The sequence below is a fragment of the Pelodiscus sinensis genome, chromosome 3 (genome assembly GCF_049634645.1).
Source record: "Pelodiscus sinensis isolate JC-2024 chromosome 3, ASM4963464v1, whole genome shotgun sequence".
Classification (NCBI taxonomy): Eukaryota; Metazoa; Chordata; order Testudines; family Trionychidae; genus Pelodiscus; species Pelodiscus sinensis.
Window position 1 is genome coordinate 145,091,468 of NC_134713.1, and position 26,593 is coordinate 145,118,060.

Consider the following 26,593-nt stretch of genomic DNA (forward strand, 5'->3'; position numbering starts at 1 on the left):
TGCATACCAGCACCACCCACAGCTATCTTTTGCCTCATGTCACTCCATTGCACTTTTGACTTTATCTTGTCTATATATGCTAGGGAGCCATGTTTACGCTATTGGGAATCCTGAGCCTTTAGTTTCTAAGCAAAACCCTATGGGAAATTCTTGCTTCACTTTCTTGCATTGATATACCATTCTACATTCCAGTGGTTTTCAACCTGCCTCCCAATTAGCACACAGCTGCAGCCCAGCTCAGCTGTGTGCAAAAGGCCAGACACTAGCTAGGCTTCCCCTAGTTCCCTGATGATGAGCATGGCAGGGTCAGGGCTGCTAGCCCACCTGAAGTGGCAGGAGTCCAGGGTAAGGGCTGATGGCCAGCCTTGTGGGGTTAGGAGCAAGGGGTACCCTTTGAGCTCCAGAGTCCATGCGGGCAGTTTTCCTGACCCGCATGGCAAGGGTCTGGAGCAGCTGGGATTGGGACATCCAGCCAGCCCCATGGGGCCTGGGGAAGCTGGCATCCAGGGCAGCCACCTGGCTCTGCATGGCAGGAGTCTGGGGCAGCAGCTGCTGGCCCTGTGGGGCCTGGGGCAGCCAGTGCCTGGAGCTGCCACCTTACCTTGCAAGGTGTGGGGTAGCTGCCCACCCCTGCAGGATCTGAGGCAGCCAGTTGGCACTGCAGGGTGTAAGGGACAGTGAGTGACTGAGGCAGCTGCAAGGGGGGAGACAGCTGTGGGGTGGGCAGCCAGTTTCCCCAAGTGGCAGGGACCCAGGGTCAGGGAGGCTGCTATCCTGTGCTCGGGCCTCTGTGACCCAGGTAACAGGTTGTGAGGCTTGTCTGTGTCAGGAGTTGAGAATCACTGCTCTGTTCTCATGCTATGAACCAGTTACATTTGAGTGGCTAAATGCCCAGTATCCGTCAAGGGGCATAGGTGTGAGGTGTCTGTCAGTTGTCACCACAATGGCCCTGCTTGGCTCTGAGGTCAGACTGAATGCTGGGTGCAATCACTGCCACTGGGACTTGCCTTCACTTGCATAAAGGCAGAATAGCTGGCAGGTCAGCGTAAGGTGCGTAACTCCAGTTCCACAGAACACTCCCCATTAGCTGCAGCGAGTGAAGACGCGCCCTGAGCTTCATGCTGGTCGAATGGGTGGTGAATGGAACCAAGGAGTAAGGCAGAGGCACATCTCCTCACCACTGTCCCCCCAGCCTAAGGCTAGAATTGAGTCACGTTCCTTCTGTGCCATCTGACAGGTTCAGGGCCACTGCATCATTCCAGGGTCTGTCTCCTGGACCTCTCCTCCCACTATACTCTGTGCTGATGGGGCCAGAGTGCCACTCTAAGAGCTTCATTCTCCTCTCCCTTTAATGGAGTTACCCTGATTTCAACAAGTGTCAGGTGGCATTGGGCCCTTATTCAACAGAGAACAGCTGTATGTACCATGAGTGCCTCATACACTGTATCTTCATCGGAAGCTTTCCTCAGATGCCACCGCTTTACTATCAAAGTCAGAGAGAAAATGTTAAACTGAACAGCACTTGTGGATTCTAAAGGAAGCTGTGCAATTAAGAGCTAATGAGATGGGGGTGTGCTTCCCTCTAATTACTATAGGGCAAGTAATCTGTACCTCTCCTGCTAAAACAGATTTACTGAAAGCAAGAGCCCCGTGTGAGCAATATGTTATGAGATCCTCAATCAAGAGCAGGGAAAATGTACAGTACTCCTTACCAGAAAGTGGTCCTTGTTAGATAAGTTACCCATCTCTGGAAAGAACATCTCTGTTCATCTTTGGTGGAATGCAACATTACAATTATTCTCTTACGAAAATAGTATAACAAAATGCCAATTTGTATTGTCCTTACTTATGCAAAACTCTGTTGTTCACATGTTCTGTATAACCTTAGATGTAATCAGCACAATCTACACTGATAAAGATCTCTTCCAGACCATAATCTTTTCCTTCACTTTGTTCTTAGACTAGTGCTGGTTCAGTGTCATTATCATAGTTTAGGAACTATAGAGCTTGAATCCTCACCAAAGTCCCAGGGTGCCTCCCTTGAAATCAGACTCGGGGTTCAGGCACTATAGAAGCAAATTTCTGTCTGTAATTTTGAGCAACTCTCTGGTCCTACATATAGTTTGATTTAAGAGAAAGTCCATGAAATTCACAATAAATTTCATGCTCTGTAATGACCTTGAGTCAATATTTTCATAAGCCATAAAAAATTGGAAGTGTACTATTTTGGCAAGCCTCTCTCAGAAAAGCTGTTTCTTAATAAAGCTCTGTAGCAATGGTTGAAAATTAACCAACTGCAAAATAATTTTTTTGATCTGTCCAAAAAGTTAGATTTAATTAAGCTTTCATTGTTAGAAGTGTAAATAAATTAGTCCACACACTTTTCCCCATACCTGCATTGATTAGGTTTAAGGCTTGGAACCACAAAGAGACTTAGTTGTTGGAATGCTGAGTGTTCCAGGCCTAATTTTTAGGCACCAAAAAATCACTGTAATTCAAAAAACCTGTGTTAGCAGCTTAGTCTTCCAGCACAATGGGAAGAGATAGGTATCTTAGATGCCATCCACAAAGCCAGCATCACAGGTGGCTCCCTGCCTACACTATGAAAGTTGACAATAAGAGGTGTGTGTCTTACACGCCATTCGCCCCTCCTATGGAGACAGGTTACAAGGAAGCACTTTTGTCTGCTTGCAACCCACTACCAAGATCCCTGCTCAGAGATTATGTCCTTTCAAGGACTGTATCCAATTTAGCTGATTATATACATTAGCTGGAGCTGAAAGCAATTCTAAGATTGTCTGCTGCATATTGGTGATTATCAGAAGAAACTTCAAAAGAGAGTCAGCCTGTCAGAGCAAGTGGCCTCCCTAAGAAAGAGGATAAGCAAAAGGTAACTATTCTTTAAATATTTGCGGCTGGAAGCACTCAGTGCTTATGATCATGTGCAATTAAGTCAAGCAGAGTAAGCATGCTGTAAGACAGTTGTGCAGAAGTTTGAAGTCTACTGCATGTCCAAAGCAAGTGACATCTCAATGATTTCAACCAATATTTGAACAAATGTAAATTTCACGTGAGAACTTTGAAGAATTTATGTTGGATCTCAAATGGCTGAGCCAACATGTAATTATGGACAACTCACAGGTTCAATAATCAGAGATCAAATAATGATAGATGAGCAAAAGACTGTTGGAAGATCCAGATCTGAACCTGGAAAAGCAATAAGAACATCAAGCAGCAGAGGTTACCCAGAACATTTTTAAGAGAAAACAAGACAATCCTTTGATGGGCAGAATCACAAACCCTCAACAGAAAGTGAAAGCACAAAGCCAATACAGAAATGTACAACAAGCTTGCAAAAAGTGATTTTTCAAAAAAGGAGTTCACTGACAAGAAAGAATTTCACAAAGTATGGAAGCCAACATAGACCTCAGCAATACTCTGCCTTTGAACAATGCCTCAACAAATTCAATCATTCTGCAAGAGTGTTCAAGCAAGAACACCAGTTGCACAGAAAGAAACAAGGTCTGCATGCTGTGTACCAGGAGGAGAACTGTGCTGGCAGCATAGAAGAATGATTGGACTATTACTATACTAAATGATTGGACTATTACTTTGGAAATGAATGGAACTTCTGTGGCTTTCAAACTTGACACAGTACATTTTAAAGAGTCTAAAGAAAAAAAACTGGGTACATTGACAGGTTGTCAGAAAATGGAGATAGTCATGCCTAGTGGTTGGAGCTGGAATCAGGCGTCTCCAAGGTGCAGCTGGAATGAAGGTGGAGCAGGACTGGAACAGGATTGGAGGGGGAGCTAAGGCTTCTGGGGCCTATTGCCATCATCAAGCAGAAGAGAGTTCGAAGCCCCAAGTGTGATACTGAGAAGACTGAGCTATTGTTTCTCCCGTGGGTCTTAAATACCTGGTCTGGGAGTCACATGACCAGGTCCTGGCTTGTGGATTGACTGGAACCTAGCACAGGAGTGACTCATCTCCTCACAGTGGTGAAGTTAAAGGCTTGCAGTGGAAAACTCATTCCTACTCTCTAGTCATGTGTGAACTAGAGGTAATGTTAAAAGATAAGATTGAAATAATAGTATTTGTAATTGTGTCTGGGGAAAAAACTTGCTTATATGGGGCTTGAACACATCAAGCTCTATGGTTAGTGCAGAGACTATACTCACTAGAGGGACAAGGGGTCTCAGATATTGAGGAACAGCTTCAGGGTGTCTTTACTGGCATAGAAAAACTGCCAACAGAGTATCAAGTAGAACTGATAGAACTTAATAGTCCCATCATACATTCTTCTGGGAATGTTACTCTAGACCTGAGGAAAAAACAGACACACAGATTAGTAAAACCAGAGATAATGATGAAGGCAGAAGAGCCTACAGAAAGGGTTCATTCATCAGTAATTGTAGAAAAGAAAGACAGAACCCCCAGGTTATACTTATACCCTAATGAATGTAACAAATATGTCAAAAGATCACATTTTCCCATGCTTACTAGGGAAGACATTTTTCAAGAAAAGGTGGGTGCTAAATACTTCACCACATTAGCTGCATCGGCAGGATTTTGGCAAATCCCCTTAGTTGAGAGTAGTATGTGTATATGTACCTTTAATACACCATTTTTGGAAGATATTCCATTTGAGTTAAGATCTGCACCGGAGATATTTAATAGGACAGTACAACAAATATCTGAAGTATGGAATGTGCTAAGGAATACAATAGAAATGGACCCCTCTGGGATTTAGGTTCATAATGCTGAAATGTCCTGTAACTCTAAAGAAGAGGTTACAGACTTCTGCCACATGAGGGGTTGGGGCTGCAGCTGCAGGGTGTGTGGTTGGGGCTTCTGACCCTTAGGAGCATGGGGGCACAGAGCTTTAGACCTGGGGGAAGCACTGGGGCTTAGAGGTACAGTCCTGTAGCTTTGTTCCCAGTTTTGGCTTCATGGGGGTCCAGAGCCCCACAGTTCTGTTCCTGGCTTCAGCTCCACAAGTCTTACCATGGTTCTATGTGTTGCTGTGACGGGGTGCGCCGCCCCCGCACCCCATCCGGCGGCTCGCCCCGCACTCAGCCCGCGGTCGCGCTGTCCCTCCTGGGCGCCACCCAGGAGGCGCGGTGGCACTGCGGGGCCTGCTCCCTTGCCGCGGCCCGGATAACAGGAGGCGCGGCGGAGGTGGGGCTACGCCCGGGCAGTGACGTAGGGCGGGGGCGGGGCCTCGGCGGCGTGACGGCTGACGTCACCGGGCACCGACGCACGGCGGGGGCGGAGCCTGATGACGTGGCGCGTTGCGTCGCCCCGGCTGGACGCCGGCGGGAAATTCAAAAGGGGGAGGGAGCAGAGAGAAAGGGGGAGGACGGAGGAGCAAGGAGGAGGAAGGAAGGAGACATAGAGCTAGCGGAGGAGGAAGGAACAGAGAAGGAGGAAGGAGCGGAGAGGGAGGAGGAGGAAAGAATAGAGGAGGAGGAGAGAACAACGGAGGAAGGAGGCACGGAACACAGAAGGGGAGGCACGCAGCACAGGAAGGAGGGAAGTGGGGTAGCACCAGGGGTAAGGGGGACTACGTAGAAGGTGGGGAAAAACAGAGACAGCGGGGAGCCGGACGGGCTCGCCCGTTACACGTGGTGGAGAATGTGGGCGGTACTCTAGCTAAAATCACAGAACCCCAACAGCAACCCCAACAGCAACAAAAAAAAAAAAAAAAACCCTCCCTCCCACGGGTGGAAGAGGTGACGGTGCACCAGGACAAGCAGCCCAGCAAAGCTGCGACTGAGTGCAACGCGGAACCATGGACGCAGCCGACGTGTTCAAATGGCTGACGGACAACCAACATCAACAGCAACAGCAGCAGACGGCCCTCCTTCAGCAGCTGGCCACACAGCATCGGGAGCAGCAGGCCCAACTACTGCGTGATGTGACTGAGCAGTTCCGGGCGCAACAGGACCACTGGGTGAGACAGTGGGAAAATGCGGGCCGGGGGCCAGCCCCAGTAGTCGGGGGGGAAGCGGCGGAAGGTGGGGCCCTAGCTCAGCTCCCCGTAAGACTGACTAAAATGGGCCCTGCCGACGACCCCGAGGCTTTTTTGGTCACTTTTGAGAGAGTAGCCACAGCCGCCCGGTGGCCAGAGCAACATTGGGCTACGCTGCTAGCTCCGTACCTAACGGGCCCAGCTCAGCTGGCCTATCGGAGTCTAGACCCGCGAGACGCCCTACATTATTATAAAGTAAAAGAGGCAATCCTGGACCAGCTAGGGGTCACCCCAGAGACTTATAGACAGCGGTTCCGGCAGGAAAAATACGCCCCGGGGGCCCGCCCACGAGCCGTGGCGCAGCGGCTAAGGGAGGCAGGTTGGCGTTGGCTGGAGCCCGAGCAGCGGTCAGGACCCCAGGTAGCGGAGCAGGTGGTTTTGGAGCAGTTCCTACACATCCTTCCGGGGGAAGGCCAGCGGTGGGTGAAAAGGCACCACCCTACGTCTTTAGCCGACGCGGTGACCCTTATGGAGGATTATATGTCAGCCGAGGGAGGCAGGGAAGGAGTCGGATCGCGGGGGGAACACTCCAGCGGGGCATCGAGAGAGACCAGACCCCCACTCCGGCAAGGGGAGACAAGGGGCCCGGCTGCCCCCCTCAGCCCCGGCCGCGGTGGGGGCAGACGCCTAGCACCGGTGTGGAGCCGACCCGCGAGGGAAGAGCCAACCCCCCCGCCCCGCCGCCCTGGAAGATCGAAAGACCAATCCCCCCCCGGCACGGGGCCCCGGGGGAGCATGCTACCAATGCGGCCAAGAAGGACATTTCAAACGGGACTGCCCGCTGATGGACTGCTCCTTTACGCAGGTAATGGCGGGGCAGAGCAGGCCGGGGCCCCAGGCCGCGGGAAAAATATTGCGTCAGGTGGAGGTTGAGGGCCAGGTAGTCACCGCCCTCGTGGACTCAGGTTGCGGCCAGACTCTGGTCCGAGCTGACCTAGTTCCCCCCAGGGAGCCCCGGGGACCCCCCGTGTTCGTCCAATGCGTACACGGGCGAGTCGAGCCATACCCCACCGCCTGGGTACACTTAAAGGATGGGGGTTCGGAAGGGAGGGCCCACGTCGCCCTTGTACCAGGACTAATATACCCCGTGCTCCTCGGAAGAGACTGGAGCGGGTTCGGGCAGGCCCTCCGGGAGTGGCAGGGGGACCAAGCCGCCTTGGCCGCAGAAGACGCGGACGCCCCAATGATGGGGATGGGATCCAGGGCCGGGGAGGGCCCGACTGGCCCAGAGGGGGAGTGGTCCCCTGACTTCGTCCGGGAACAGAGGGAGGACCCCCTCCTGCGGCAAGCGTGGGGGAGTGCGACCACAGGGGTAGAAGGAGAAAGGACCTACCCACGCTTTGAGATCCAGGACGACCGACTATATAGGATCACTGAGGGACGGGAGGACGGGGAGGTGGTCACGCAGCTGGTCGTACCAAAGCTACACCACAGGCGGCTGTTGGACCTGGCGCACAGTAACCCCTGGGGCGGGCACCTGGGGTATGAGAAAACAGTGCAACGTCTCTTGCAGCGATTCTACTGGCCTGGCATATACCGGGCGGCTAAAGACTTTTGTGAATCTTGCCCGGAATGCCAGAAGATGGGATCAGGGAGAGTGGCCAAGGCCCCGCTAGTGGCGATGCCGGTAATAGATGTCCCATTCCAGAGGATCGCTATGGACCTGGTGGGACCATTGGAGCGAACGAAGAACCGGTACCAGTATATCCTCGTGGTAGTAGACTACGCGACCCGATACCCCGAGGCCGTACCACTCCGGAACGCCACCGCCCCCACGCTCGCGAACGAACTGATTAAAATCTTTTCACGAGTAGGCATACCCGGGGAAATCCTCACTGACCAAGGGACGAATTTCACCTCGGCGCTTATGAAGGAACTGTGCCGCCTGCTGAAGGTGAAAACCTTGAGGACATCGGTCTACCATCCACAAACCGACGGGCTCGTGGAGCGATTTAATCGGACGCTCAAGGGAATGCTCCGGAAATTCGTGGAAGAGGAGCCCAAAGAATGGGACCGGGCCCTGCCGGCCCTTCTGTTTGCAGTAAGGGAAGTGCCCCAAGCCTCCACGGGGTTCTCCCCGTTCGAACTCCTGTACGGTAGGCAGCCCAGAGGGATCCTAGATATAGTGAGAGAGGCTTGGGAGGCGCAGGAGACCCGAGTACAAGGAACAGTACAGTATATCCTGAGGCTCAGGGAAAGGCTACGTCGGGTGGGTGAGTTCGCCAAGCGTAATCTGGAGGAGGCACAGGGGAAGCAGGCCCGCCACTATAACCAGGGCGCCCGGCTGCACACCTTCCAGCCCGGGGATAGGGTCCTCCTCCTATTGCCCGAACAGTCCTCCAAACTGCTAGCTAGTTGGCAGGGCCCCTTTGAGGTGGTCCGGAGGGTCGGGGACGTGAATTACGAGATTAGGATGCCCGGGAAGCGGAAGGCAACCAATATTTATCATGTCAACCTGCTTAAGGCATGGCGGTCCCGGGAAGCCCTGGCGGGGTGGGTCCCAGAGTCAGGGGAAGAAGTAGCCACCCGGCCTCGCCTTAACCCGGACCTCACACCAGGGGAAAGCAGGGGGCTACGGGAAATCTTGGGGAGATTCTCACAGGTCCTGACGGAGACACCAGGACGGACGGACTTGATTCATCACCCGATCGTGACCGCGCCCGGCCGCCCCGTGAGAGAGCCGGTCAGGCCGCTGCCCAGGAAACTGTGGGGGACGGTACGCGACGAGGTGGACAAAATGCTGCGGTGGGGGGTGATCGAAGAATCCCGCAGCGCGTGGAGAAGTCCCATCGTACTGGTCCCTAAGAAGGATGGCACCACCCGGTTCTGCATCGATTTCAGGAAGATCAACGCCGTGTCTGTGTTCGATGCCTACCCAATGCCGAGGATAGACGAATTGCTGGAACGACTGGGGAATGCCCAATACTTATCCACTATTGACTTGTCGAAAGGGTATTGGCAAATCCCGCTGACGGAAGAGGCACGCGAAAAGACCGCATTCTCTACGCCGTTCGGCCTGTATCAATTCAAACGGATGCCCTTCGGCCTCCATGGCGCCGCCGCCACATTTCAGAGGCTAATGGACCTAGTGCTCCGGCCCCATGGGGCGTACGCGGCGGCTTATATCGACGATATAATTATCTTTAGCGCTACATGGGCCGAACACCTACAGCAAATAGAGGCGGTATTATCCTCCCTTCAGGAAGCTGGGCTCACCGCTAACCCGGTGAAGTGTCAGTTTGGCCAACGGGAGGTGTCGTACTTGGGGTACACGGTGGGGGGAGGGCACATACGGCCCCAAATCGGGAAAATGGAGGCGCTACGAAACTATCCCCCCCCGAGCACGAAGCGCCAGGTCCGACAGTTTTTGGGACTCGCTAGTTATTATAGGCGCTTCGTGCCCGATTTTGCGACCATTGCGGCCCCGCTGACGGATCTAACCAGGAACGCGGCCCCTAAGAGGGTGCGGTGGGACCCCGAGTGTGCCCAGGCCTTTGAGACCCTGAAACAACGGCTGACCCAAGCCCCCGTGCTGGCACAGCCCGACTTCTCTCGCCCATTTATTCTGCAAACGGACGCCTCCGAGCGCGGGCTCGGTGCGGTATTGTCCCAGGGTGAGGGAGAGGAAGAACACCCTATAGTATACGTGAGCCGCAAGCTGCTCCCGCGGGAGCAGCAGTATTCAACAATAGAAAAAGAGGCCTTGGCGGTCAAGTGGGCCGTTGACATGTTACGATATTATCTCCTAGGCAGTACGTTCACGGTGGTGACCGACCACGCACCCCTCCGGTGGCTCCAGGCTATGAAGGACGCCAACCCCCGCATCCAGAGGTGGTACCTGGCGCTGCAGCCCTACCGATTTAAAGTGAGCCACCGGGCAGGGAAAGACCACGGGAACGCAGACTTTTTCTCCAGAATACCCGAGGAGACCCCAGAGACGCGAGGGGAGGAACGGGCGAGCCTGGAAGGGGAGGTGTGTGACGGGGCGCGCCGCCCCCGCACCCCATCCGGCGGCTCGCCCCGCACTCAGCCCGCGGTCGCGCTGTCCCTCCTGGGCGCCACCCAGGAGGCGCGGTGGCACTGCGGGGCCTGCTCCCTTGCCGCGGCCCGGATAACAGGAGGCGCGGCGGAGGTGGGGCTACGCCCGGGCAGTGACGTAGGGCGGGGGCGGGGCCTCGGCGGCGTGACGGCTGACGTCACCGGGCACCGACGCACGGCGGGGGCGGAGCCTGATGACGTGGCGCGTTGCGTTGCCCCGGCTGGACGCCGGCGGGAAATTCAAAAGGGGGAGGGAGCAGAGAGAAAGGGGGAGGACGGAGGAGCAAGGAGGAGGAAGGAAGGAGACATAGAGCTAGCGGAGGAGGAAGGAACAGAGAAGGAGGAAGGAGCGGAGAGGGAGGAGGAGGAAAGAATAGAGGAGGAGGAGAGAACAACGGAGGAAGGAGGCACGGAACACAGAAGGGGAGGCACGCAGCACAGGAAGGAGGGAAGTGGGGTAGCACCAGGGGTAAGGGGGACTACGTAGAAGGTGGGGAAAAACAGAGACAGCGGGGAGCCGGACGGGCTCGCCCGTTACAGTTGCCAAGAGGCAACGATTCTTTCCTTAAAGGATTCGGAGGCAATAAGCACACAAATTGGGTGAAGGTTTAAAGATTTTACTAAGAAAATATCAAGATAAAGTACAATGCTTTATATCAGAGTGAAGTACAATATTTAATATCAGAATAAAGTACAATGCTTATTAAGCCTGAGAAAATCTCCAAATAAAATGCAATATTTACTAAGAAAGTCTTAGGATAGGCTACAATGCTTAGGTCCCTTCTGCTGCTGGGGACCCCCTGAAGAAGGACAGTGGATGGACCCCAAGGCCGGTGCGTAGCACCTTCCGTGGCTTCAGTCTACACTAAGGTTCCAATGTTAGTATATAAGTGCCAGGGATATTCCTATCGGATCTACATTACTCATACAGATTGTTTTGAGAACCTGGCAAAATTGCTAATACATCGACTATTTTCCCAGGCCAAATAATTAGCTTTAGCAGGTGGTAAACATTCAACATAGCTAGCTATGTGATCTTCCCAAGCACTCCTGTAATTCCCATACCCGGTGAAAGGCCGTCCCAGAACTTGTTAAAAGTAAACAGTGCATTCCTACACTGTACCATCTTAAGCAAATAGCTAACTCTTTGAGAATAATAAGAGAATAATAATAAGCAAAAAGCACACATGGCTGCCTAGGGCATCCAAGCCTGTAAGAAAATGCAGGCACAAAATTGTTGTACACCATCTAATTTCCTCGATCTCACAATCATCGTCTGCATTTCCACTATATTCTACTGGTGGCTTCAGTGTTTGTGTGGGATTGTGGGACTTTAGCTATCAGGAGAACACTGAGATTGAAACTGATGATCTCTTCATAGCTAAAGCTCTTAGATCCCCATGAGGCTGAAATTGGGAGAGGAGCCACCAGAATAATAGACTCATAGAATCCCAGGGCAGGCAGAGACCTCAGGAGGCCATCAAGTCCAGCCCCCTGCCCAAAGCAGGACCAATCCCAAATAAATCAACCCAGCCAGGGCTTTGTCAAGCTGAGACTTAAAAACCTCTAGAGATGGAGATTCCACCACCACCCTAGGTAACCCATCCCAGAGCTTCACCACCCTCCTAGTGAAATAGTTTTTCCTGATAGCCAACCTAGACCTTTCCCACTGTAACTTGAGACCATTGTGCCTTGTCCTGCCATCTGTCACTACTGTGAACAGCCTCTCTCCATCCTCTTTGGAACCTCCCTTCAGGAAGTTGAAGGCTGCTATCAAATCCCCCCTCACTCTTCTCTTCTGCAGACTAAGCAAACCCAAATCCCTCAACCTCTCCTCAGAGGTCATGTGTTCCAGCCCCCTAATCATTTTGGTTGCCCTCCACTGGACCCTCTCTAATGCGACCACAAACTTTCTATAGTGGGTGCCCCAGAACTGGACAGAATACTCCAGATGTGGTCTCATCAGAGCCAAAGAAAGGGGAATAATCACTTCTCTAGATCTGCTGGCAATACTCCTAATGCATCCTAATATGGCCAGCCTGAATTCCCAAGCTCCAGAATTCTACCCGGTCTAAAGCCCTCAGCTCTGGTGCTCCCAAGGGTCAGAAGCCCTGAGAATTCCCCTGCCCAAGGCCCTGACTCCCTCCCTGCACAGCTGCAGCCCTAAACTTCCATGGCTAAAGTCCCAAGGCAGTACAGTATTTGCTTTTTTTGGAGGGGAGAAGGGGGCTGTACTGCTGCCTGATAGAGGACTTGTGTTTCCACAGGGTGTCTAGTTGAGCAGTAAGTCCATAATTTTGGTGTTCATATCGTTGAGGGTCTACTGTACATAAATGTCATTCAATTATGAGACAGAACAATAGAATAGAACAATAGAAGAGCCTGACCACAGATTAAAGATAACATTGTAAAGGGCTAGAGTAGAAATTAAACAAGCAGAAATGTAAATTTTGGGTCAAAGTTATCACATATCTGGGAAAAAAGACCCATGGAACGTGGAGTTCAAATGGATTCTTGCAGAGTTCAGGCAGTCACATTTTTTACATCCATGGTAGCTAACACCAGCAACCTTAGAGAACTTTTGTGCAAAAGGAATCAGTTGTCATGGGTTGCCAATCTAGACAAGGAATTTGGAAACTTAAAAAGGCTAATTGAGAGGGCCCCGACCTGAGATTTTATGATTGCAAAAGACAGACTAAGATGCCCACAGATGAAGTGGCGGATTACCCCAGGGGCCTGGACAATTTTTGGGCCCCCACAGGAGCACCGGAACTCTGGCCCTGCCCCTTGTTTCTCCTTTCTCCCCAAAAGACCCTACCACCCTGCTCCTCTTTTTTCCCCTGAGGACCCACCCCATAGCCAGGTCAGAACATGGAGCAAGGCTATGGTAGGGTGATCATCCTCCTCTCCCTGGGTGCAGCTGGCTTGAGCCCCTCTCCATTATTCCCACTGTGCAGAGCTGGCTAAGCCACTCGTCCAAGCCCCTTTTGTTTCTTCCTCCTCCTCCTGTGTGGAGCTGCCACATGCTTCTCTGCCTTCCTTCCCCTCCCCCAGCACAGGGCTGGTGATCAGCTGGCAGCAGCAAACAGGACAAATACCCAGTTTTGCCAAAACAGTTGGAACATGTGGGGTAAAAACAGGATGTCAGGGTCCCCAAAAGTAGGCCAGAGTCCCCAAATTGTTTCGGTCATGCTACACCTTCACCTAGATCTTGCCTCACTTGGAGCTGGGGCCAGGAGCAGGTCTAGAGCCTAGAGTGGGAGCTGGGGCTCTTGATTGAAGGCCAGGAGTGTAGCCATGGCTGGGGCTGGAGACAAAACAGCAGCTGGGGCCACAGCCAGGAGCAGATCCTCAGCCAGCAGCAGAGTTGTGGCTGCAGATACCAAAGACATACGGAAGGGTAGGAGAGATGTTCTGGAGGCCAAATTTAGGCTGCTAGGAAAGAGACTGAAATCCAGGACCTCTATGGTAGCATTCTCTGAAATGCTTCCAGTTCCATGCACAGTACTAGGTAGGCAGGCAGAGCTTCAGAGTCTCAATGTGGGGTGAGAAAATGACGTAGGGAGGAGGGGTTTAGATTTATTAGGAATTGAGAAAACTTTTGGGAAAGAGGAAGCCTATACAGGAAGGATGGGCTCCACCTAAACCAACATGGAACCAGACCGTTGGCACTTAACATTAAAAAGGTCATACAGCAGTTTTTAAACTAAGGTCTGGGGGAAAGCCGATGGGTGCGGAGGAGCACATGGATCATACAGAGACATCTCTTAGGTGAAGGTCTATTAATAGAGATTATCTATATTCTAGTCAGGAGGAGAGGATGGAAGATGACAAAGTATGGGTAAGATGAGAAACAATCAAATGAAAAATAGTCTAACACATCAGGAAATGGCAGACAGATAAATAGTGACAAATTATTAAAGTGCTTATACATAAATGCTAGAAGTCTAAATAATAAGAAGGGTGAACTAAAGGGCTTCATATTTAAGGAGGATGTTGCTATAATAGACTTCACAGCAACTTTGTGGAATGAGGACAATCAATGGGACACAGTCATACCAGGGTATAAAATATATCAGAAGGACAGAACAGGTGGGGGAGTTGCACTACACGTGAAAGAATATGTAGAATCAAATGAAGCACAAATCTTAAATGAGCCAAAGTTTTCCTTAGAATCTCAATGGATAGTAATTATATACTCCAATAATAATAGAGCAGTAGGGATATATTATCAACCATCTGACCAGGACAGTGATAGTGACTATGAAATGCTAAAGGAGATATTAGAGAGGCTATCAAAATAAAACACTTAATAATAGTGGGGGATTTCAAGTATCCCCATACTGACTGGGTACATGTCACCTCAGGATGGGATGCAGAGATAATATTTCTTGATACCTTAAATGAGTGACTCATGGGTTTCAGAACCAGCTGCTCCAAAAGAGGAGAGGCAAGTAATGATTTAGCCCTAAGTGAAGCACAGGATCTGGTCCAAGGGGTAAATATAACTGGACCGTTTGGGAATAGTGACCCTAATGTAACAAAACTTAACAGCCCTGTGGTGGGAAAAACACCTCAGCAGCCCAACACTATGGCATTTAATTTCAGAAAGGGGAACTACACAAAAATTAGGAAGTTAGTTAAACAGAAATTAAAAAGTACAGTGACAAAAGTAAAATCCCTGCAAGCTGCATGGAAACTTTTCAAAGACATCATAATAGAAGCCCAACTTAAATGTATACCCCAAATTAAAAAAACACAGTAACAAAAACAAAAAACTGCCACCGTGGCTTAACAACCAAGTCAAAGAAGCAGTGAGAGATAAAAATACATCTTTTAAAAAGTGGAAGTTAAATCATAGTGAGGAAAATAGAAAGGACCAAAAACTCTGTCAAATTAAGTGTAAAAATATAATAAGAAAAGCCAAAAAGGTGTTTGAAGAACAGCTAGCCAAAAACTCAAAAAGTTATGCAAAATGTTTTTAAGTACGTCAGAAGCAGGCAGCCAGCTAAACCAGTGGAGCCTTTGGATGATTGAGATGTTACAGGAGCACTCAAAGTTGGTAAAGTCATTGTGGAGAAACAAAATGAAATCTTTGCTTCAGTCTTCATGTCAGAGGATGTTAGGGAGAATGCCAAACCTGATTCATTCTTTTTGTGACAAATCTGAGGAATTGTCCCAGATTGAAGTGTCATTAGAGGAGGTTTTGGAACAAATTGATAAACTTAATAGTCCAAGTCACCAGGATCAGATGGCATTCACCCAAGAGTTCTGAAAGAACTCAAATGGGCAATTGCAGAAGTATTAACTGTGGTTTGTAACCTATCCTTTAAATCAACTTCCATACCTAATGACTGGAAGATAGCTAATGTGATGCCAATATTTAAAAAGGGCTCTAGAAGGGATCCTGGCAATTACAGATCAGTAATACAATGCAAGTTACAGCTATTCGGGCACATCTGCAGAATGAACGACAAGTGAAAAGTTACGACCCTGGTATTTGGATAATGGATGGTCCAAATAAGAGAAGCAGACCCCACAGAACAAAATGCAGGACAATGTAGCACTTTAAAGACTAACAAGATGGTTTATTAGATGATGAGTTTTCGTGGGCCAGACCCACTTCCTCAGATCAAGTGGGTCTGGCCCACGAAAGCTCATCATCTAATAAACCATCTTGTTAGTCTTTAAAGTGCTACATTGTCCTGCATTTTGCTTCAACTACCCCAGACTAACACGGCTACATTTCTATCACTTTCCCACAGAGAATGGGTAGATGATATAGTAGATTGGTGTGGTGCTAGTCTACTCAAACTAAGCCACTCTGCACTGGATAGGGAAAGATGGAAGGAAATAGTGAGGAACGCTTCAGACACCAATGGGTATTAAGCCCATGGTTGTTGATGATGATGGTGATGAAGTCTAACGTCAGTATTGAGCAAATTAGTTGAAACTATAGTAAAGAATAAAATTGTCAGACACATAGATGACCATCATTTGTTGGGGAAAAGTCAACATGGATTCTGTAAAGGGATATCCTGCCTTACTAATCTACTAGAGTTCTTTGAGGATGCCAACAAACATGTGGACAAGGGGGATCCAGTGGATATAGTGTACTTAGATTGATAAGGTCCCTTACCAAAGCTCTTAAGTAAAGTAAGTTGTCATGGGATAAGAGGGGAGGTCCTTTCATGGATTGACAACTGGTTAAAATATGGGAAACAAAGAGTAGGAAAAATGGTCAGTTTTCAGAATGGAGAGAGTTAACTAGTGGTGTCCCCCAAGGGTCTGTACTGGGACCAATCCTATTCTACATATTTCTAAATTCTGTGAAGAAAGGGGTAAACAGTGAGGTGACCAAATTTGCCTATGATACTAAACTGCTCAAGATAGATCAGACTGTTAAGAGCTGCAAAAGGACCTCACAAAACTAGATGATTAGGTAACAAAATGGCAAATTAATGTTAATGTTGATAAATGCAAAGTAATGCACAGTGGAAAAAATAATCCCAACTGTACGTACAAAATTATGGATACTAATTTAGTTATAACCACTCAAGAAAGAGATCTTGGAGACATTGTGGGTGGTTCTCTGAAAACATCCACTCAGTGTGCAATGACATTAAAAAAAGTAAACAGAATGCTAGGAACCATTAAAAAGGGGATAGGAAATAAGACAGAGAATATCTTAGGGTATGTCTACACTACAAAGTTAATTCGAACTAACAGCCGTTAGTTCGAATTAACTTTCATAGGAGCTACACATGCTAACTGATATTTCGAATTTAATTTAAAATAGAGGCGCGCTTAATTTGAACTAGGTAAACCTCATTCTACGAGGAGTAATGCCTAGTTTGAATTAAGTAGTTTGAATTAAGGGCTGTGTAGCCACTTAATTCGAACTAGTGGGAGGCTAGCCCTTCCCAGCTTGCCCTGGTGGCCACTCTGGGCCAAACCAGGAAAACTCTTCTGCCCCCTCCCGGCCCTGGAGCCCTTAAGGGGCCACGGTCTGGCTACAGTGCTTGTGCCAGTTGCAAGCCTGCCAGCACCCAGACAGCAGACGCTGCACCTGGCATGGTGTGAGCCAGCCACCCGCTGCCACCCAGCCCTCCGCCTCTTCCCAGGAACAGGCTGGCGGCTCCTAGGAGCCTGCCCAGGGCCGCAAAAGGCGGGCGCCCGCCTGGTCTAGTGCACAGATCGTGGACCTCATCGAGGTTTGGGGGAAGACCTCCAAAGTCCATGATCTCCGCACTAGCCACAGGAACATGGCCATCTACAGCTGCATGGCTGCCAGCCTGGCCACCAGAGGCCACATGCGGACCCAGGAGCAGGTCCGCTGCAAGATTAAAGTCCTGCGGCAGGCCTACTCCAGGGCCTCCCAGCCAGGGGCCAACCCAGAGGCATGCCCTCATGACGAGGCCCTGGACCGCATCCTGGGGGCTCATGCAGTCCATGCCCCCCGGGTAGTGGTCAACCCTGGGGCAGAGGGACCCGTCCCTGACACAGAGGAGGAGGAGGAGAAGGCCGAGAGCCAGAAGCCTGCAAGGAGCCTGCCCAGGACCCAGGACCCCCGAGGCACCCCACAGAGCACATCAGCTGTGTCGTCCAAGGCCGGGGAGGGCTCCACATGTGAGTGCCATCATGCTCCCCTTATGTGTATGGGCGGTGGGGGGAGAAGGAGCCGAGGGACCATGCGCCTGGGCCTTGCCCACCATGGAGCAGCAGGTGGGTGTCATGCAGGGGTCCTGGCCTGTTCCCCACATGTCGACCTCACCCTGCAGAGGGGGGCTGGGTTTCACCCACTGTGTTCCCAGGGAGAACTGACCACTGCTCTTGTTTCACCACAGCCGCAGCACCTGGGACTGCAGGGCGCACCACCCCGCCTGCAACAGCCACCCACACCCGGGCCAGCAGGCGCACCAGGAACCTGGAGGACTACCAGCAGCGGCACCTGAGGCTACTGGAGCACCAGCTCCGCACCCAGGACCACTGGGTCCAGGAGGACCTGCGGCTGCAGCAGCGGAGCTTTGAGGCACTAGAGGAGGAGAGCCGTGCCCTCCGCGGCCACCTCCAGACCTTGGTGGACAGATTCCTGCCTCCTCCTGCTCCAGCCCCTGCGGCCGCCCCAGCTCTCACTCCTCCTCCCACCACTGCTCCCCCTCCTGTTTTCTCCACACCCCCCCATCCCTCCTGCCCCACCCTCCACACTCACTCCCCCCCCGATGCTCCCGTACCCGCAGTGCTGCAAGCCAGGGGAGCCAGCAGGAAACCCAACCCTGAGCTTTTCCTTTCCTTCCTCCCCTTCCTCCTCCCTCCTCCCAGGTTTTCCTCTCCCCTGTTCCACCCTCATTCCTCCCTCCCCCCACCCCAGTTATGTACAATAAAGAGAGGGTTTTTTTTGGCAAAAAGGGTGTTTTTATTTTACATTAGGAAGGGGAGTTAGGGAGGGGAAAGGGGAAGGAGGGGAGGGTGGAAGAAGGCCCCAGTGGGACATGCAGGGAGAGTTCAGTCTGCCTTCACCTGAAAGCTCTCCCGCAGGGCTACCTGGATCTGGACAGCCCCCCGCTGGGCCTCCCGGACGTCGGCAGTGCGGGGCTGCCATGCACTCAGCCTCAGCCATCCAGGCTGGCAAGAAAGCCTCCCCTTTGCACTCACATAAATTGTGCAGCACACAACATGCTGCCACCACGGGAGGGATATTGTGCTCAGCGAGGTCGAGGTGGGTGAGGAGGCATCTAAATTGGGCTTTCAGGCATCCAAAGGCCCCCTCCACCACGATGCGGGCCCTGGTGAGCCTGGCATTAAAGGCTTGACGGAAGGGGTTGAGGGGTCCCGTGTACGGCTTCATCAGCCAGGGCTGTAAGGGGTAGGCCACATCCCCGACCAGGCACACAGGCATGTTCTGGGGCATGGATGGGGATGTGCGTCCAGTTGATGGCCCCCCCACAGCTGGGGAAGCCGAGGGCGCTGGACCCCTGAATGACCGCATCCGGGTCGGTGAGGCAGACCACCCTGAGGAGCAGCACCCAGTTAAGGAGTGAGTAAAACAGAAAGGAGCGGAGCATTTGACAGAGCAGTCGTCAGCTGAACCAACTGATGCAGAGACTGTCCTGTCATGAAGATCAATCAGACTGCCTAGAGCAGTGGTCCCCAACCTTTTGAGGTTGTCGGGTGCCAGGGGGCGTGGCTGTTCGCCCGCTGGGCGCCAAGGGGCGGGGACACTTGCATGCCCGGGAGCGCCCCCCCCCATAGCCGCTTGCCCGGGGCTGGGGCCCCCCCATAGCCACGCACCCGGGGGGCTGGGGCCCCCCCATAGCCACGCGCCTGGGGCCGGGGGCCTCCCCCTGCAAGCGCCGTGTGCTTGGGGCCGGCGCTTCCCCCCCCCCCCGCAAGCGTCACACGTCCAGGGCCGGTGCTCCTCCCCCCCCCCCCCGCAAGCGCCGTGCGCCCGGGGCAGGCGCTTCCCCCCACAAGCGCCGCGCGCCCAGGGCCGATGCTCCCCGAAAGTGCCACGCCATATGCCCGGGGCCAGGCCAGCCCCGAGCACCTGGCGGGCGCATTCAAATGCCCCCGTGGGTGCCATGGTGCCCGCGGGCACCGTGTTGGGGACCACGGGCCTAGAGAACCTCACAGACTAACTAAAAACTGTTAAAATTGTAACAAACTGAGTTTATTCATATATAGGAAGATGGTCAGACAGGACAATTAACTCTGCAGGTTGCTCCTGATGGAAGAGCCAGGGAGCAGGTAATGAATTAAAAGCAGGCTCAGCTGTGCAGGCATGGACATGGCTAATATAAAGCCAGGTAGTTGGCAATAGACAGGGTCTGGTGGGGAAGGGTTAAGGATACAAATGTTTAACCATGGATGCAGGTATCTGTGGATAGAAATCAGTATTGCCGAACCGCAGGGCTCTCCCAGGAACCACAGTAATGAAAGGAGAAGAAGCTGTGGTCACTGCTTCCAGGAGCCAGCTTCTCTCAGCCAGGCAGCTGTATCGCTCTCAGCCCTGCTAGCCAGTGGGGCTGTGTGACCCTCAATAGTAGATGCAAATTTGCTGGTTTACCTCTAGCAAAAGTTCTATATTTCTTATATATAATCTGCAGAAAATGTCAAACTATTTTTATTGCTGTCAATAATAGAGGAAAACATGCAGGTGCACAGACCTTTTCCTTATAGGGAGTATGTCTGAGATGTAGTGTGTGATTAAAAAACCCTCTAAAAATACACTGCACTTAAAGATAGTTTCCTTAACTTTTTAAATCTGAGCATTACATTTCTGGAAAATGAAACCATAGTACCCCCTTGCAGCTCCACTGTGGGGTGATCATTTTAAGGCATATATCTTCTGTGCCTCACCAGCTAGTCCTTCACACCACCTGACTGGGTGCTTCTTGTGATTTAGGAAGTGCTGCTGTAGGTCTCCAGAATATAGCTTATCTTTTCCACTGCTCTTTCAATAGTAGAAATAATTCATGATATTGGCATGTAGGGTGTTGCCATGTCATCTGAGTTAGCGTCCATTGACATGGATGGTACAGTTCACAACTCAAAGTTATTGTTCTAGGCTCTCTGTAAATTCAGGTGAACACGTGTATCATTTATACCATGATGCTTTGGAGATTTTCAGAATGGCTAGACTGAGCCATGATATCTTACATGCCAGCCACTAGCCACATGTGGCTGTTTGGACAGTTGAGTGTGGCTAGTTGGCTTGAACAATGTGGCTGTTCAGCTGGTTGTGTGTGGCTAGTTCACTATAGCATTAGCCACTACAGTGGCCACTGCTTCAGAACTGGTTGGACCCCATGGGCTAGAGTTTTACCTTTTTAATAAAAGCTGAAACTCTAGCTGACAACTGAGAAGTCAGTCCAATTCCCCAGGCAAGTTCTTTGTGCCCCATCAAGTCAGTGTGTCCCGTGCTATAGGAACCCTGACAAACATATTTATATAAGGATTCTCGGCCTTTCCTATTTCAGGGCAGTAGTAGTATTCTTATGTCACAGGAGGAAAAACTAAGGCACAGAGACCTAAAGGATGTCAGGATCACATGCATGGAGCAGAACATTGGACAGATCATAGAATGATTAGGTCAATACCGAATGTACAGATTGTACTGACAGGCATGAAATACCCCAAAACAATCAGGAGTTCCCCTGATATTGCTATACTAAACAATGCATCCTATCAAGAAAATCTTCAAAGTGTACCAACCTTGGTGGTAACGTCGTCTCATGGAAAGAATTTAGAGTACAAAAAACTGCAGCTGACACCTTTATACAGAAGAAAAAGGGCTCACCATGACTGGTTTGATGAAAATGATGAGGAAATCATGGTGCTAATGAAAGGGGAAAAAAAGGCTTTCCAAAACTGGGAAATGATATCCAGTCCATCTCAAAAAGACAGACACTCAAAGCACCTGGAAAGCAAGACACAGGTGGGAGAAGATAGCAAAAGACACTCAAATGTATGTGGAAACAAATGAAACAAAGAAGTTTTTTGATTCTTTGAAGCTAATCCATGAACCTTCCGAAGTGGACACAGGTTCACTCATGACTGCTGATGGCCAAACAGTCATCTAAGACAAATATAACATGAAATACTGATGGGCTGAACACTTCAGCCAACTACTGAACATACTGATGGCACCAGCTTGACTCACCACCCTCATTTGAAGACACAGAAAAGGTAATTAGTATGAGCAGCTCAGGAAAATCTTCAGGGGGAGATGGAATACCAGCAGAAATATATAAATCTGCTGGTGCAAAGACGGCAAGAATACCCCAGAAGCTCCTTATTCACATCTGGGAGAACAAAGAAATGCCACAAGACTTTCACAACTGTTTCTTTATTTTTAAAAAAGGCAGGAAAATGATCCGTGATAACTATTGTGGGATGTCTCACCTATCAGTTATGGGGAAAATCTTTGCTCGTGTCCTTCTGAACTGACTGATTTCATCTGTCTCAGAAGCTATCTACTGGAGGCTCAGTGTGGATTCAGAGCTGGTTGAGCACAATAGACATGATTTCCTGGATCAGACAAATACAAGAAAAATATATCAAACATAGCTCTGTTCAGCATCTTCATTCATCTGACAGAAGCATTTGATACAGTCAATAGAGAAGGATTATTGATGATCCTTAGTAAAGTTGGTTGCTCACTAAAACTGTGAAATTAATTCATTTATTCCATGAAGGGATGCAAAGCCAGGTACTTTTCACTTGAGATTTCATTGACTCCTTTCCCATCGCAAATGGAATCAAACAAGTCTGTGTCCTGGCCCCTCTACTGTTCAATTTATTCTTCACCCAAGTTCACAGCCATGCACCAAACAGGTTTTTGTGCCCTTCTAGCACACACAGAGTGCATTGTAGATCACTTGAAGCATCAAAATTGTTGGACTTCACAATCAGCCTGGAGAAAACTGTTTGGTGCATCAATCATCTTCACCACTCCATCCCATAGACCGTAGCATACCCCCTACTGGAACCTACCTAAAAGAAGTTGACAATATTTTCTATCTCAGCAGCAACATTTTCCCTGATGAATCTCTTGACAAAGAGGTCATGAACAGAATACAGAAAGCTTCTCAGTTACAAGTTACATCTCAGAATCCTAAAATCCCACAAAACACTTTCAACAAAGATAAAACTTTACAATGCTTTTGTGCTCCCATCTCTCCTCGATGTCTGAGTCTTGGATGATACACGAATGGCACGTCAAACAGCTAGAGGACTTCCACATGCAGTCTCTGGGCACCATTAGGGAATCCACTGGCATGACCAAATTACCAACCTGGAGGTTCTCTGAAAGTCAAATGCCACAACCATTGCAGCCATGCTCATCAACATCCAACTATGTTGGGCTGGACACATTATTAGGATGCCCGAATATAGACTCCCTAGAAAATTTTCTAAGATGGTGGAGAACTGACACAGGGGCATTGGAACCATGGTCTCCTCAGAAAGCACTAAAAAGACAACATCAAGAACAGCATCCACTTTGGTGCTATAAAACCAGATAATCTCAAGAAGACTGCATTACATATGCCAGCATCCTGATACACAACACTTAGAGCTTCCCAAGACAAAAATAATGACTATTAGCTGCAAGGGGAAGGGTCATCGCGCTGCTGTAGCTACGAAGAGGCTCACCTATGATTTGTTTGCCCAATCTGCTCATGAGCATGCACATCATGCTTTGGACTTCAGAGTCACTCCAGAATCCACAAAAAGAGAGAGGAAGAAAATGTCCTAGCTAAACTGACGGACTACATGAGAGAGAGAAAGTGTATTGTCACTTCATTCTCTGATAGAGAATTTGGGGAGCTGACCTTTGGGAACAAAGAAAAAATGTTTCCCCCATCTCTATGGATAATTAAGTTAAGCTTTTGTTAAGTTCTAATTTTTTAATTCATCTCCAGACACTTCCTTTTGTGTCAAACACAGTATTAACTATTTGTTGTGTTGAGCCATTCCGGCACCTGCTGCCATCCAAAATGATCCTTTCAATTGTTAGTTGGCAAGAAATGAGTTTATCTTGCTTTGGCTAATAAATGCTCCAGCAATCATCAGCATCGTGTTCTTGAATTCAGGACTTCCAGTGAAGTTTTACTAGTGCATGTAGGAGATAGGCCATTAAATACAATGAAAGCATCAACTGTATTCAAATGTATTTTAATAGCTCCCATTCTTTTCTTTGTATAGAATGACATGTAAGACATATGCATCTTCTGGCACTGGAGTAGCACTGTGATTAATTTGTAACAACTCTTTCTGTAATTCACTAAGATGTGCTCTTGTCTTCCTGGAGAAAAGCCATTTTCAAGCCAGTTGCTCAGAAAGTATCAAGTGATGAAATACAGATAACAAATTGAGCCTTTGTTTAAATTATTGCATATTACAGCAGAGTTCTGGGAAGTGCAATACTTAGGCCTTTAACAAACTCCCTCTAGAGATCTATTACCAGGATTTATCTAGTTATTATAGTCTAAGATTTTTTAAAAATGTTCTTAATCTGAAAGAATTGGAGAAAATGCTGAGTGACTCAGCATGAGAAGGGGGGAGCCACAAAACAATATCTCATAAAGAAAATAAACAGTAGCTATTGGAACAGTGGAAACATATAGAACAATATACTATTAAAGGCTGTTCTGTGATAGTTTCATGCTTTAGACTTGTTCACAGGTAACTCAGAATGTAGGTCAGAGGGTGGAGTCATGCACACAAAAAAAAGCACAGATAAGTTAATATTCTTGATAAAATAATTCTTACTATAGGGTTTCACTGTAATCAAAACCAGTTTAGCATTTGAAAAAATGGGCACCATGAAAACAAGGAACAGAATTAGCTTTTATGTTTTTCCAGGAATCCAAACCACATTTCCTGTCACAGCTGTACATTATTAATACAAGGCATCTGTTAAAGTAAAGCTACCCTAAAATGTGCACTAGAATTGTACATCTGTTTTAAATCATTTATTTTCTGACATTTGTGATGAAAAAATAAAGCAAGATGTTACCTTAACCCATTAAAACAAATATACTTTGGAATATAACAGGTTTTCAGCATGATTCTCCATCAGATAATATAAGTATGTTACTTTAGCAGTCAATGCTTATTGTAAATATGTTTATGTTCCTCTTCCCTGTCATTTTGGCTTCTATGGCTGCAGCAATTAGTGCTCAGTCAAAAAGGGAAATAAGTACCTCTCTTGAAACTTACTCCCTTTTCCTACTCTTTTAAGCAGAAGGGGAAAAGGTATCTGTTTTCTCTATTGCTGGTGGAGGACACAAAAGGGATATAACCAAATTTCACTAGCTCAAGACAAAGAGACGAAAGTCTGATTTCAAAAGGAAATAATCTTATGAGACTATCACAGGTGTATATTGCTCTACCCTATCTTCTCTCCATATTAATACATTGTCTGGAATTTTCAGTGATGATATTCCAGTATGAATTCCTTATACATGTAACAAGGATAACAGAGGGTTCCTTGTGAGCCATGAAAGCCTGGCATTGATTCAAAAAGTGTGGATTATGACAGCAATGCTCAATGCTCCTTTACAATTTCTTCATCCTCTTCCCCAATGGCTGGATGCAACAGCTTTGGAAAGGATCAACTAATGTTACTTGGGCTAGTTAACTTCCTGAATAGTTGGTACAATATATTTGAAAAGTCCTCCGGTATGGTAGGTAGCTTAACAAACCACTGTAAATTGTGTAATTTCTTGCCAAATACCACCCTTAGCTTTATTTGAAATGAAGATTGGCTGCCTACTGCTTCTGAGCAGTTGGTCTTCAGAGATCCTACTTGGGCCAGCTAATGCTGACACCGATAGCTTCTTACCCCCCTCCACTCCAGTTGTGCTCTGCCACTTCAGTTAGCCTTGATACTCTCTTCACCTCTTTTTCCTAAATGCTTCCCTGGTCTCTTGGGCTGCACCTTGATTCCCAGAAAATCCCATCATTAGGGTTGGCCTCTCTGAGATACAAAAAAATCCTGGACATCCAAGACGATCTAGAGCCCACAAAACTGGACAGCTGCCAATGTGTACAGAGTACTCGTACAGGCTTCCCTGAATAGCTACCTCAATAAAAGAAGATCCTGGGAAAACTCAGAAAGCTGGCAACCTTCCTCTTTCCCATATGTCTTAAAACCTCCCAATCCTTCAAATCCCTCCTCAGCGCTAGGGATATCAATGTTTAACCAGAAAGCCTCACCCTTAATGTTAAGGTGGAGCTTACTGGTTAAGGTTAACTGGTGGGAGCTGGAGGGGAACAGCTCCCCACCTGCCGTGGGTGGGGGCTGTTCCAGCCCTGTGGGGGGCCCGCCATGGACAGCGCCTCTTCCAGTCATCCAGAACAGCCTCTGTCCGTGACGGGCCTGGGCATCCCTCCAGCAGGGGTTGCTCCAGCTCCAGCCCAGCAGCAAGCAGAAGGAGTTGTCCCAGCCCAGCTGGGGTGGAGTGGCCCCCACTCCCTCCCTTTAATCAATTAACCAGTTAACCAGGATTTTACGTCCAAACTCAGTGCTCACCTCTCTTGGCCTTCTATAGCTGACCTTCCATTGACTTTAATGTGGGTGCCAAAAACATGCTAATTACATGCACATTGAAACTAACATATCTCCTGAGCATTTCACTACTGTAACCAAATGCTCCCATATTTCCTTTCCCTCCCCTTCTTTGTCACCCTTTGCTGTGTTGTGTCTAATTTAGGCCCAATGCAGGGAAACACATAAGCACATTGCAGAGACTGAGAGGACGGGGCACTATTCTCAGCTGGTTGACTTGAGTGGAGTTCTGCCAGTTTACAGCTGTCGAAGCTCTGCCTAGTGCTCACACAGTCTGTCAATGCCAATTTTGCACAGCAGAAAAATCAGTAGGAGCAAAGGCCCGGATTCACAAGAGGGACTTCAGCACTGAGATATTATCAAGCCTATCTTTTAGGCTCCTAGAACCAAAGCCACAGATCCTGTTAGGTGCCTAGGCTCCTATGCAGTGAATGGGGGAGCGAGGC